Source organism: Streptopelia decaocto (genome assembly GCF_964273445.1).
Source record: "Streptopelia decaocto genome assembly, chromosome: 2".
Lineage (NCBI taxonomy): Eukaryota > Metazoa > Chordata > Aves > Columbiformes > Columbidae > Streptopelia > Streptopelia decaocto.
In genome coordinates, this window is record NC_138655.1 from 17,758,839 (window position 1) to 17,771,304 (window position 12,466).

The 12,466-nt window shown below is 33.6% G+C and overlaps 1 protein-coding gene across 3 annotated transcripts in view; it reads left to right on the top strand.

Moving 5' to 3' along the window:
* CSMD3 (CUB and Sushi multiple domains 3) overlaps positions 1–12,466 on the top strand; it is a gene marked incomplete at its 5' end in the record, with an annotated part of 631,488 nt that overhangs the window by 434,393 nt on the left and 184,629 nt on the right. The gene's annotated exons all lie outside the window — the stretch shown is intronic.

Here is a 12,466-nt window from a genome sequence, read left to right on the forward strand (position 1 = left end):
TTTGTTGTAAAGATACCATTTTATCTTAAAAAAAAAAAAAAAAAAAAAAAAGTCCTTTGCTAATTTGGCTTTGTTTCAAGGGCAACTGGGGCAGTGCTAGAATGCTCATAGTTATGACTAAGGTTTTTCATGAAGGAGGTGATGTAGGCATGTTAAAGGCTCTCTCCTTTTCTAATCAATAAGAGTTTCTGCTTTCAGAGACATCTGTGCAATTTTCATTCCTGCTGTGCTTGTATAGGATGAAATGGGAAATAGCACTACAGGAACAGCAGTGTCCTTCTCCTTTTTGCCTTCTAGTGCTATTTCATCTTATTACAGGCAGCATGGTGACAAATCTAAACAGTTACTTAACTGTTATTAAATCCCTTTAGACATTTTTAGTGCTGAAACAGAAGAAATAATGAGTGAGGTCCATTTTGACCTTTTTCTTTTTCTGTCAGTGAAATATATATTTTTTCAATATTAGCAAGATGTAATCTAATATCATATTTTTGTTTAGCACTAGCAGTATTTCTAACATAGATTGACAAAGACTCTTAATGATAACTTTAGCTACCTTGTTGTGCTTCCTGTGCTTAGTAGTTGTATGAGCCCCTACCCTCATTGTTTCTATATGCATGACAAATACACATGTGCACACACAGCAGTCTGAAGGAAGAATTAAGGGTGTGAATGAGAGGATGAAGTGCAAGCTATTTAATTTGTAGTGAAAGGGTACCTCTGCTCCATCTGCTGTTTTTTGAAGCCATGAATAGAGCTGTTAATTCCTTACCTCTAACATATTTTGACCATTCTACCCCCTTCCAAAGCCTGTTTGGGAGAGTCTCACAAATCTGCTTTCCAACATCAGACATGTTATTTAACGTTGAGGCCAAAAGGGAGTGAGGAGAGTGTTTTGCTCTGAACTTATTCAGGTAGTTATTTAGGGTAAATGGAAAAAGAGATTGATGTAGACTAAGAATGGAGTTCAAGGAAAAAAGGCTGGGACAAGGGACTGAAGACATAAAGCAGTTAGTGATATGCTTGCAGTTGCTTTACCTGAAAAGAGGTTTTAGAATTTCATCTGAAAAGAGAGGTATTTTTTTTTAATTTGCCGTGCCTTCTGTTGGGATCTAATAATGATAGTTTAAAGGATCCATGAAGTGTTACTGCCTCAGCATTTCTCTTACTTTTCAGTCCCAGTTCACAAAATCACAGTGATCCTTCTCAAATACTTTAAGTTGCATAGTTTGAGTAAATATTCCTTGTTAGAACCACAGAGGTTGTATTGGTTTTTTGTTTGTTTTCCACTAAATTATGATTTTAAAAGTAGCGTATAAATAGGTATAAAATCTGAATTACACAGTTGCTGTATGGACATATTATTTTACTAACCAGGAAAGAAATGTGTTTGAGGAGATGAAGAAAAGAGAAAGATAATTGTGTGCAAGTTTGTTTCAAGCTTTCATATACTTTGAGTAGATAATGTTTTCTGAGGGAAACAGATGGTGTCTGTGCACTTTAGCTGCAGTGTAATTAAAAAACAGAAAGCTCACTCAGGGGAGGTATGTGCTTTTACTTTCCTCTTGCCATTTAATGAAATTTGGTATGAGTATTTAAAAGGATTGTTGGCCCTTTTACCTCAAGAGGAATGCTATTCAATGACAGTGGGTATTTTATGTTCAGAGTTTTTTAAGACCTTGAATGCTTTATTTTTTTTAATGTTATTTTCTTAATCTTTAAATTAGAAATCTGTTTCTACAAAGTGGGTAATCTTTATCAGTTCCTTACAGTTTTTTATCTGATTTTATCAATGATTCATACATAATTCTGCATCTGTCATTTATTTAATCAGTGAAAATGTTCGCCATTGGTAATGTGATATAATTTGAATTTGACTTCTTTACAAATCACCCAATATATACAGAGAAAAAATTTGTATCTGGTGACATAAATTACAGGTAAGATAGCATCCGCTGGCAAATCAAAGGAGGGAGGGAGGAGAAAAAGCCTGGAGAAGCTGATATGCTATATAAATAGTAGAAAAAAATTGTTATTTAATTAATATTATGTATTACAGCTGGTACTATTAGAACTGTCTCTATATAGGACTGCCCAACAGAATCTCTTACAAGGCATTGAAGTTATTAAAAATTTTGTAAAATTTAGGGGATATGAAGGAGCGGGGAGTCAATATTTTCTTGCCCATTGCCTCAATTGGTTTATTTGTTTCTTTCTGTTTGCTTGTTGTTTTTTTTTTTCCCCAGAGGGAAAAAGAAAAAAAAAAAAAAAGAAGATTTTGTTATGTGAAATAGTAGAACTGTTTCCATGATTTTAACATTCATAATAATTTTCCATAAGGAGCTTATTTATTTTATGCTGAACTTCTAAGGAATACTACAGATATTTCTATGGTTGACGAGGATAAAATTTCTAAGTTAGTACAATTGTGCATTATTCTGAGAGGGAGAAGAGAAAGTGATGGATTTGGGATGCAATAAGAGAGCTCAGCTGGCTCATGTTTCTGTTTTTCCATGAACATCATGTATCTAGGACTAGTGAATGTACAACTTGTTTTATACATTTAATGTAAAAAAATAAATTCCACTCCTCATGACTTCACTTCTCATCACTAGGCAGAGCAGACTTTTGGTGTAGTATTTTCTTTGATGTGTAGTATATCATTTTCTTGTTGGATGTCTGCAAACTGTGATGATGAAACCTCTTAATATAAACTTTAAAATTTCTCAGTTTCTGCACTTTCATTTGAGATGACAGTGAAGGAAGCACAACCCACAAAGCCTGAAAAAGAAAGTGCAAAAAAATGTGTAAAAAGGCAGAATATTTAGAGAACTTTGTATATACATGTAAAAGAAAAAAAAGAACCTCTAGGGATTCAATAATAGAATTGCAATATGAGGATTCTGGAACATGCATAAATGGAATTAACAGATTGAATAATGTTGCTACAGAACAGGTGCCAGCATTATTGCCTTAAATTAGGAGAAGAGTGAAAGGTTGATGAGAGGCCAAAAGCAATATGCAAACAGGAAGTACGTATTAGAGCATATTTTCTCTGAACTGTCAGAGACAGATCATGAAGAGCCCAATACACACTGGAAAAACACCAGTGAAATCAGCAGTAACTTCATTTGATCAGGAAATTTTGCAGAAAATAGAAAATCAGACCATCAAGAAAAGTGAAGAAGGAAGAGAAGGGAACAAGTGTGTATTTGCCAGAGGAACAAGCTATGTAACTCAGGGTCAGACAGAAGTATTAAGCATAATGAAACATTTTCTTCTGCTGACACTGCTTCATGTCACCAAGCTGAAAGTAGTAGCTGAGAGAGTAAAAGACAGAGTAAGGGCACTGAAAAAAGTTGAATAAGAACCTTGAAATGGAAAAAAAAAAAAAAAAGGGTGATAATAATAATTGTGTGTGCTTAAAATAATCTTTTTAGTCCCTTTAATAAGTGTGAAGTGTGTAATATCAGATCAAATCATACTGAAGTTGATGAGATTATTCCCACTGATTTAAAGAGTCTTTGAATCTGGTATTACAGGGAAGTTTCCTCTCTATGAGTTTTAACAGGTCATTTATCATTTATGCATTTATCATTTTAACAGGTGCCATTTATCATTTATGCAGAAAGGAAGGATCTGTATTCATCTCTTGTAGGCCATTATTTCACCTTTAATAGCTGCATTACTGAGTCACTCAGCATTACAGACTGCATTCTGCTCAGACCTAAGTGTGCAGTCACATTTCTGACTAATTAAACAGCACACAATATAGAGCATTTTAGAGCATTATGAGGCAGACACTGCAGAACTAACTGTAAACATGTTTTGAGTATCTGGAATGTTTTTCATAAATAGATGTTTTAGCAGTATTTTATATCATGTGACAGCAATTTCTTATATAACAGGGTATGCCTTAAAATGCTTGGATTTACTCTACTGTCAAAAAACAGCTGTCCCTCCTCATTTTAAGTCTGGGTGAATAACCCCTTGGAGTTACTTGTCTCTGTAGACTACAGAAAATTGATAGAAATCTTGTGTTAGGTACCTACCTTTTCAGCTTAAGTTTTCAGAGAAAATGTACTCTTAGTATACTTTTAAAAAGAGACTTTGAGAGGAGTCCTTTGGATTTAGAGATTTCAGGATTAACATTTTCCAGTCAGAAATAACTATGAAATAACTGTTTATGCTTTTAAATTTAGACCAGTTTTTTTGTTTTGTTTTTGCTGGGAGTGGTGTCAGTATGTGTTTTCTTTGATTTTTTTTTGTTTGTTTGTGGGGTTTTTGTGTGGTTTTATTTTTGTTTGGGGGATGTTTGGTTGGTTTGGTTTGTTGTTGTTCTTGGTTGGTTTTATTTGGTTTTGGCATCAAGAGGCTAAAAAGAAAGAAGCCATTGAATAAAATTGTTTTCTTCTATCAGCTGTTGTCTTTCTTCTAAGTAGCAGATACTAGGAATAGAAATAACTGTTTATGGGTCTTTCAGTGGCATAAATGTAATTCCTATCACAGTTTTGTAAGTGATATTAATTTCTCAATAGCTGTTATCTCTTAGTTGAATATTACATAGGATATGTGTATTTTATGCGGGCAGTTACTCTAAGTTAATGCTTCCATGTAAAATGCCCTGGCAATGGCTTCTAGTTAAAGAGACCTGTAGTTACAGGATGGATAGCTGAAAGCAGAAAGGAAGAATTTAAAAAAAAAACAAAAACAAAAACAAATTAATTTATAAGTACTTGGGAAATTAAAGCAAAAATAAATAGCTTTCTTGGTCATGTCACCATAACAATAACTTATTTTAATTATATTGAATTTTGACCTTCCTTGACTTAAACCCCACACAACATAGTTTGGCCAAACTCTTGTGACTTAAACCAACACAAAGCCTACTCACTTGCCCTAAATCTACAGACGCAGAGTTTAAAATAGACTTTGCCTGACTTGTGACATGGCATTTCAAAGAGCTCAAGCTGATTTCATTCCAAATTGGGAATGTCATGTGTCTCAGATTACAGTTTTAAGTTTGTATTTCATTTTTTGTGTGTGTGAAATTTATTCTTCAAATCTGAAAAAAGAATCTGTGGGTATGTCTTCTGCTAAAACAGTACAAAATCAAACACTGTACTTCAGGTTTCTCAGAATAAATTTGTAACTCTGATGGGTCACTCTGCTTGCAAGTAAAATCCATTACAGATCTTTGTTCATATCTATAAAACAAAATTAACTTGGAAATACAAAAATGTGGAATCAAAATGTCATAAATGAAACTAGTTTTACATTTCATTAAAGGTTATCTTTAAGTTCCTATTTTTTTTTTTTTTCTTCTCTTTGGTTAATCCAGTCTCTTTCATTAAAGTCTTTAAATTTGACTATGCACAAGGCAGTAAAATATTTCTATTATAGTATATTTGTAAAAAAAAAAAATAAAAAAAAAATTCTAGCTAAGATAATTTAAAAATTAAATTAATAGTGTATATTTTATTTTACATTATGTATTAGTCAGTAAAAAATATAATCAAATGTATATGGGTTACACTATTTTGTGTAACAGTTCTCTTCCTAACAGCTATGATATCCATAGAAAGGAAATATGTGGTCTGTATCTGCACATGCAATTGTGTGATTTTAGTCACAGAAGCAAATGAGAGAATGAGAGGATAAGGAAGCCTAATTGTTAAATATTAGCCTATGTTTAATAATAGAATTTACCTCTTTAGGCTTCTTTGGGACCAAAAATATGTGCCTTGATTGAATAAGGAGTAGAAGCTCAATGAAGCTTTCCCTTCCTTGCATTTCCATTACTACTGATAAGTAAGCAAAACTGCATGAGGCCAAGGTTTGCTAATTTTTTGTCTTCTATGTACAAAGAAGCATCTCCCAAAACACTTTTCCTGTGGAGATTTCATCCTGAAAATTAGCTGCTGCATTCATATGCTACATTAGTATTCAACAGTCTGTTTTTTTGGTTTTTTTTTTTCATTCTCACATAGAACTACAGGTAAACTGTAGTGTGACTAGCAAATTCATCATTTGAGGTTTACAGGATTTTTTTTTTTTATGAAACCATATAAAGGTAACATTTTGCTTCTTTAAATGGACATTAAGTTTATCATGCCTCATTGCAATATCTTCTTACAATACATTTTAAATGTGGGATGGTACTATGGAGCTGGTTTTGCAGTATTCTCCAAAAAGGTATCTGGCTAAGTATTTGTAACAAAACAGAGAATAAACCAGCATAGAATTGACACAGCCATATGACTAGGGAAACCATTTTCCAATGGTAAGTGAATGAGATGCCATAGTTATTCTGCTCTGTTTTCACTAGCAAATTCTGGTATGGCATTAATGCTACTTTGGAGATGGATTTTCTGCTCAGCAATTTCAACATCAATAGCTTCCTTCATTTATGATTCATGTGCATGATTCATAAACAAGCACACTTATGTGTACATGCACACATACATACACAAACATGTGATAGGTACTTTCCTGCAGGTACAGATCTTCAGGACAGTTATCCTTTTTCTACAGTCGGATTACAATAGAACTCACAAATGTACAGGAGGGGCATCATTTTGAGATTTATTTTCTGTTTCTCCAAGGTCTTATCATCCTCTCACTTATGCATCTCACGTTTTCAGTCAATTAATGTAATTGAAGTGCATTTTCTGTTATATGCAATAAGAAAGAATGGTGTTTTGGAAGTTTTATTTCCTACATCTAGTGGAAGGAATACATCACAAAAATCTATCTAGAGAGAAGTAATATTTTTGACAATGGCCAAAATATACTTATAAAAGTTAAATTCCTTGAAGGCATATCAAACTAGAACTACACTTGACCAGTGTTACTTTTTCATGTTCTGTAACTTGCTGCCATTTGAAAAGCTTTCATTAAGGGAATCTGGAGCCTCTTTCTCAATCTATAATTTTTACATCCCATATACATCATCTTCAGTTTTGAGAATAATTCTTAACATGGAGGTTACTTCAAGTTTGTTAGCTCATTGTCTTTTCCTACTTTTCCTGTAACACCATTCCTGGCTAGGGCTGGATGTTTTGTAACATCATTAAGTTAAAGGGAGATTTTTGCTGCTATTTTATTGCCATAAAAATATTTATTTTTTTCTTAAAAGCATTCCAGTAAGCTGCCTGATCTGGACAGATCTAGCAAATATATTTGACTGCAGGAATGCTCATCTTTCAGTCTTCTACATGTGACTAGAAAAATTATTTGTGGACTGGTAACTTCATTTACTGGCTGGATATATTCAGATATGTAGTCTGAAATATAATTAATTTACATAGAGGAATTTTAGAACCTTGCAAAAGAAAACAAAAATAAGATTCAGATCTTAATTAATTATATTCCAATTGTTGTTTTCATGTGATCTGTATAATGAGAAGAAAGAAAACAACATTTGTTTTCTGACAGTGTTCTGTAACTTTTTGCAAGTGACCACAATATGCTTTACTAAATGAAAAATTTTCAGTTATCTTAACATAGATCAGAGTAATGACATTCAAGAGTATGGACAGAATGTTACCAAATAATGAAGCCAATTCTGTGTTAATGCCAAACTCTTCAATTACAGTAACAAAACAAAAATCACTCAGATCATCCTAATGATCTTTTCAGTAGAAATTGTATTAAAAACTGGGTGATTATTGGTAGGATATTTCAATGCATGAGTACCCTTTGTGTGTCTGGTCCAGGATCCTGATGACTGCTTCTTTTTGAGAAGCTACTTCTCTCTCCATGTATTCCTATACATACATAAAGAAATATGCCATCTGAAATAGGTATAGATCTGGCATAAAGAGCTTAAAATCCTCTATAGTTCAAAAAACAAACCTGAAAGCATGCAATCTAAATAAAACTAAGATTTTTCAAAACACTTATCCCCATCTGGAATGCATTGCCAGCATGATTACATATTGTCACAGTATCCATTTTCTGCTGACTTACAGCAATTATCTGAAACCATATGTCAATTAATTTGTTTGGGGCTGGCTTTCAAATTCAGTGCCAAAGCTATGAGCAAATGCTTAAGGGATAATAGATATTCAGAAGTCTATGGGGCTAGATGGGATACATCCAAGCGTGCTGAAGGAGCTGGTGGAGGTGATCACTAAGCCACATTCCATTATCTATCAGTAATCTTGGCTAACTGGGGAGGTCCCAGTTGACTGGAAGTTGGCAAACATGATGCCCATCTACAAGAAGGGCTGGAAGGAGGATACGGGGAATTACAGGCCTGTCAGTCCAACCTCTGTGCCAGGGAAGGTCATGGAGCAGATCATCCTGAATGACATCACACAGCACATACAAGAAAAACAAGTGATCAGGCCCAGGTTTATGAGAGGCAGGTCCTGTTTGACCAACCTGATCTCCTTCTATGACAAGCTAACCCACCTAGTAGATGAGAGAAAGGCTGTGGATTTTGTGTACTTAGACTTCAGTAAAGCTTTTGACATCCCACAGCATTCTCCTAGAGAAACTGACAGCTTACGACCTGGATGGTTGTTCTCTTTGATAGATAAAGAACTGACTGGAATGCTGGGCCAAAGATTTGCGCTGAATGAAGCCAAATCCAGTTGGTAGCTGATCGTGAGTGGTGTTCCACAGGGCTCAGTATTGGGGCCAGTTCTGTTTAGTCTCTTTATCCATGATCTTCACTAATTTCCGTGTTTTGGAGTTGTTTGTTTGTTTGTTCTCTCCCACACAAAATAAACCTGATCTATCTTGCCTCTCCTAACTTATTTACTGTTGGGGAATCTGAGAGGAATGAAACCCAAAGTTAAGTGCCAAGATGATGTAGCTAAGAATTAGGTAAACAGGGAGCTTGCCTAGACCACCTAGAAAAGCCAAATTGTACAAAATGTTAAACTTTTTATTGAAGGGATATGTTGTGCTAAATAAAATTCTGATTTGATGCTTTATTATTAATATTTTCTCATTTTAATATTCAAACAATAACTGAAAAACTTATATAGAATCTATGAAGTCATGCAAAATCAACAAATTGAGTCTATAGTTAGGATTTACTTAAGAATTATAATGGCTATCGTCCTAAATCTCTGTTAGATCTACAGCAGAAGCAAAAGTTAAAAATAAGCAAAAAAAAATTATCTCAGCAGTGCTTCTGTTGGTAGAAGACTGAATAAAAACAATGCGGCTGTTTTATTCTTTCTTTTTGTGGAAAAGTTTTATAGAAGGTTGAATTTCAGACAGCAAATACTAGGCTGATCTAATTCTCAAACAGACAGTAGTAGAGATGCAGGGAGGCTGCAGTGTCCATGTGGGTAAAGGTATTATATGGAATTTGGGATAGCTTGAATTTTGGAAGTGCAGTGTGTCAGAACTGGTTTAGGATGACACAATTTTGAAAGACCAGCAATTATAGAAAGCCTTTATTTAAAGTGATAAAAGAAGAACATGTTGGTTTAAATAGGTTAAGAATGATCTGTTTTTACATTTGTGCTATGAAAAGCTTGAAATTTAGAAGGCTTAGAGCTTCTGCTCTAATTTTGTGCTCTGGGAAAGAAAAAAGAAAAAGAAGAAGAACAAAGGAAAAAAAAATGTTGGAGGGCTTTTTTTTGTTTGTTTGTTTTCCACCAATTCTCAAATAAATACAAAAAATTCACCTTTTTTTATTTTTTTTTTCTTTTTTTTTTTTTTCTCTCTCTCTGGAAAACATGCACAAATTAATCAAAATGAAGAAGTAATTTTGTCTCATTGTTGGGATTCATGCTCTTTACTGTTGACTTGGCACATTTTAGAAAACTAAAATTAGAAATTACTTTTATCAGCAAGAAATCCCAAGAAATCTATTAGATTGATCCCAGAATCAATGGAGTCTCTTACTGCCTTGTACTTTTAATGTCATGCTTTAAAGTATCTTTCCTGCATGAAAATGAAGCTGTCATCTTAGGGCATTACAGTCACATATCAAATTGCCTGGGCTTTTGAACTATCAGAAAATTTTGAATGCTGTCAGTAATTTACTGTTTTTGAGGCAGGAATGATCAATTCACAATAATTTAATTATTTATTGGTTAGATGCATTTTGGTGCCTTATTATTAAAAAGATATATCCAAATGTTTTTATACCCGACATCAGGGAAATTTGTGGACAAATCTGTGTTTCAACTCTTTCTGGGTATGACTGAATGCTGGTTTAATGGCTTTTGCAGCTCAGCAGTAGCATTTGTATAGTCACGTACAGCTAGTCAAGGGATAGTTTAAGATGTTTCCTCCTCTTATCTTAAGTGCTCAGAGCATATGAATCTATTCATATGAGTGATCTTGTGACAAATCCAAATAAGTTTTGGGGGAGGATGGAATATTTTACATAACTTGACTATCATGAAACTCCAGAACCAGATTCTGCCCCATTTCAAGTCACATAGCAGAAATGAGGTAAGATATCTAACTCTCCAGGGTAAGAATTACTTGCTCCTGTGCACTGGCACTTATTTTCTGGAGAATTAATGATCTCTTATTCAAAGTGTACTTTAGAGAATACTTTGTATGGATATCCGAGATATTAAGTCTCACTTTTGGGTCCTTTGGCTATTTCTGTATTAGCAAGTAACATCATCTAAGAGGAGCTGATAAGTAGGATGAAACAGCTGGTAATGAAACACTGGGTTCACTATTCATATTCAGAGATATTCTTAGTTCAGAGTTGTTCTAGTGTAGTTCAGCAATGTGTCTTCCAGTTTAGTTTAATCCAAAAGGAATCGATTAACATGCTCTAAATCCATGCCCCAAAGTAAAACAAAACACAATCTGGAGTTTTATTTCACAAAGGAACTTGGCTCTGAACTACGAAATACTAATGTTGAAACATTTTCTGTCACTCTGACGATACAGAAAGAAATATAATCTCTGTCTGTCTATTCTACCCACTTATTGTCTCTCGCCTATTGAACAGTTTGAGCACTGAGTCTCATTCATCCCCATCTTGAAGCTGGAGTTCTTGGTCAAGAACTGTCTCTTTGAGTTCTTAATCTGGCACAAATCTTTTGACTGATTGCAGTGTAGTTATTCCAAGCTAACACTGCCCAGAGAAAAAAATAAAATAGGTTTCTGCATTTCTCTATCTTAATAAAGGAAAAAAAAAAAAACCTCTCAGATGATAGCATACAGGTTTATGCTACACACACACAGTTCAGAAATGTGTCTTGCATCTGTCAGGCTGCATGTACTAGGTAACAGACACTTTTTGAAGTTTATATTTTTACCATCTAAAATGTAGTTTATAGCAATTTAATCCATTACAGTTACAAATCACACCTCACTTGTTATTCAAGACAATGTGACCGTAAGAAAAACCTTTTCTTAACTCTCAGTTTACAATGATTGTAATAAGGTAAAACCCAATATCTTATTTTATTACTTTATCAATTTTAATATCACAAAGAGCTTTGTAGCCTATACATGAGCTTATGGGGAACTATGATAGCCAGCCCCATTTATTTTGCAGAAAGGTCTCAAGACTGTGTTACAAGTATGATAGCAAAGATATAAGGGACTTTTTCATTCCTAAGGTTTTTGCTTTCTCCTCAAATTTTCATGATGAATGACGAAGGTAGTGACTGAGGTCTCTGAATATGTAACAGGAAAAAAACAAAACAAACAGAAAAACCACAAACCAAACAGTTCTAACACTGGAATATACACTTCATAAGTCAAAAAGTATAGATACTTCAAAAGGAGACAAATATAGGCTGAAGGAAGATAATGAAAAAAAAAAATCAAAAATAAACAGAATAAAGAGGCAAACAGAGAATAGAGAATGCAGTACAGAACATATATTATCAAAACAATTATCATGGAGAACCTCTCTCAAATCAAATAAACAAACAAACACAGTTTTCAACGGTAGTAATGATGGGCTTAGAGTGAGACATGTGGAAAAAAAAAAAAGTAACAAGTAGAGCAAACATTACAGAAAACCGTGATTAAAAAATTCCATTTGATTCTATGGCTAATATATTTTAGTGCTCAAAAAATGAATAGATTCTGTAATTTTATACAGTAATGAGATCTTCCTTTTCCAGTTTCCTTCTCATATTGCTATTTTTTGACCTTCCACCCCAATATTTCTGTATTTGAAGATTCTTATTCTGATAATTTGATTTAACAAAAAAAAAAAAACAAACCAAAAAAAAAACCTCTTATTTTTGAGGCAGTATATGATGCCAAATGTGTAAAAATAAAATTTATTATTATTACAAATTTATTATTAAGATAGAAATTATGTGTCTAATAATTATTGATGCAGGATTTTTCTCTCAATGGAAAATGATTGATATATCAGGATGACTTTTCCTTCCATTCCATCACATGAGAATGTTAACTGCCTAAGACAGAAGTAGATGTTTTTCCCTTGCGATAGTGACTGTGAAGGGAATCTGGGAAACAAGTCTGTTAATAAGACAGCTAGCTTTCATAT